At 38.2% G+C, this 2,257-nt stretch overlaps 1 protein-coding gene across 1 annotated transcript in view; it reads left to right on the top strand.

The window, feature by feature from the left end:
- The window catches only part of GABRA3 (gamma-aminobutyric acid type A receptor alpha3 subunit), a 191,986-nt gene that overhangs the window by 66,069 nt on the left and 123,660 nt on the right, over positions 1-2,257 (top strand). The window lies entirely within an intron of this gene.

Here is a 2,257-nt window from a genome sequence, read left to right as displayed (position 1 = left end):
GAGGAAGAGAGAAATCAAGGCAGAGATGTGAACTAGATGTGGGCAGATTTGATGTGGGGTGTGTGAAACAGGGGAGTTCTTAGTCTAGTGTTCTTCTCTTTCTTTGTTGATTCGCTTTTGAGCTGTTTCGTTCACTGCTATTTTCCCAGCACTCAGGACAGTGCCTGGTACATATGGTGGTCCATAATTTGCAATGAATGAATAATAAGAGTGGTTTCAGTGGAGTAATAACTGAAAATACCTGATCGGTGTAAGTGGTATGAGCGAATGAGAAGTGAGGAAGTTGAGATAGTGATATAAAAAATTATTGAAATGAATTACCATTAAGAGAAACAGAGAAATTGGGAAAGAATTGGAGGGGGGAGGATGTCACAAGAGACCTTTATTTTTTTTAATGATGGATAATATTGCATCAGTTTTTTACGCTGCAGAGAATGAGCCAGCAGAGAGGGAAAAACTGACAAGTGTGGGAGAGATAAAATCATGGAAGTAAAATCCTTAAGCAGGAGACAGGAAATGGGATCCTGAGCACATGTGGGAGGGATGGCATTAGATAGGGGCATAGACAGCCCCGCAACAAAGGGACAGGTAGAGTGTTTGGCTCAGACTCAGGTAGTTTGATATAACTGGTAGTAGGAAGATGAGGTCTTCTTGACAAAATAAGAAGCAAACCTGTCTGCTAAGAGTCTGGGAGAAGAGTTATTGGAGATTTAAGGAGAGAAAACAGAGTAAAAAAAAATGAGTCGTTTCAGAAAGCAGGAGAGTAAATTTGTTTGGCAAATGTAAAAGGATCATGGGAAATTTGAAGTATGTTGAGGAAAATTTAAAGACAGACGACCTGTCAGGCATAATTATGCATTTTTCTCTAGCTATATTTAGCTACTCATTTGCAGGCAAAGAGATGGTCTTAATCAGTGTTTATGTTTTCCCAGGGCGTTACAACGGAGTAAGAAAGAGGCAAGTGGGTTCGGGGTACATAGCAGAGAATGATTATAATGACTTTCATTATAGACTATGTATGTAAGAAAGGAAGTAAGAACATGAAGATGACTATGGTCAATTTAAATGTGGTAGCGTCAAAAGATTAGTGATTAGGAAGATACAAGAATGAACACTATGAAGGTACTGGATGAAAGGGATTGGATATGGTGAGATAGTGATTTGAGATCATGGGTTTGCAATAACAAGATTTAGGACCTTGGGAATGAGTAACTTGATTAGAGCAGAACTGGGGCTCATTGGAGGGCAAGAGATCAAGGAATTGACCTGTAGCTTTTAGTGACCAGAGATCACTTATATGTCAACCATAATGCTTAATGCTGGACATGAATTATGTCATTTAATTCTAATTCTCATAGCACTCCTATATGGCAGTATAATTATTATCACCAACATTTTATAGATGAGAATGTTGAGTCGAACCACTCAACCAGTGTCACGCTCCTGTGGTAGATCAGGAAAGGGAACTAACATGTTTCTGACTCTAAAACCTTTAATAATGACAGTGCTTTGAGGATGGGTGGAATTAGATGGCTTCAAATGAAACTCTGGAGACAAATTGAAGCAAAGAGATGTCAGAATTGGCTCTGCAGTACCTGGGTAGCAGCGTTTGGGATGCTTCTCTTCAGTTCTGGCAGATAGTGCCTCATGGCATGTAAGCAGGAGTATTGGTGGGAGGAGCGTCAGTATCTGGTCGTTTCTAGGCACTGAGGTAAAGAAGTTTTAGGAATTCTCATAGAATAACGTGCTGTATCGGTGCCTTGTACGTAGTAGGTACTCATATGTCTGTGATAAAATACATTTACATTTGGACAGACTCATCTTGGTGGCAGGTTTATAGCCAGGCATTTTATATATGTTATATTATTTAATCTTTACAATTCTCATATGATGAGTATTATTTTTATTCATTCATTCATTCATTCATCTATCTATCATCTATCTATCTATCTATCTATCTATCTATTTATTTATTTATTTAAAGAAATGATTTAATTTTTTTTTCTCCCGTCTACCTCTCCCATCCCCCTCTCCTCTGGTAACCACTAGTGTATAGTCCATGTCCATGAGTCTCTGTTTGTTTGTCCTGCTCCTTTGTTGCTTTTGGATTTATATCCCACATATAAGTGATATCATGTGATTTTCAGTTTTTTCTGTCTGGCTTATTTTGCTTAGCTTAATTATCTCGAGGTCCATCTATGTTGTTGCAAATGACAGTATTTCATCTCTTCTTATGGCTGAGTAATATTCCTTGGAT

Source organism: Pteropus alecto, unplaced genomic scaffold, assembly GCF_000325575.1.
Source record: "Pteropus alecto unplaced genomic scaffold, ASM32557v1 scaffold141, whole genome shotgun sequence".
Classification (NCBI taxonomy): domain Eukaryota; kingdom Metazoa; phylum Chordata; class Mammalia; order Chiroptera; family Pteropodidae; genus Pteropus; species Pteropus alecto.
Note: the sequence above shows the minus strand (reverse complement) of the source record. Positions and strands in the feature narration are given on the sequence as shown.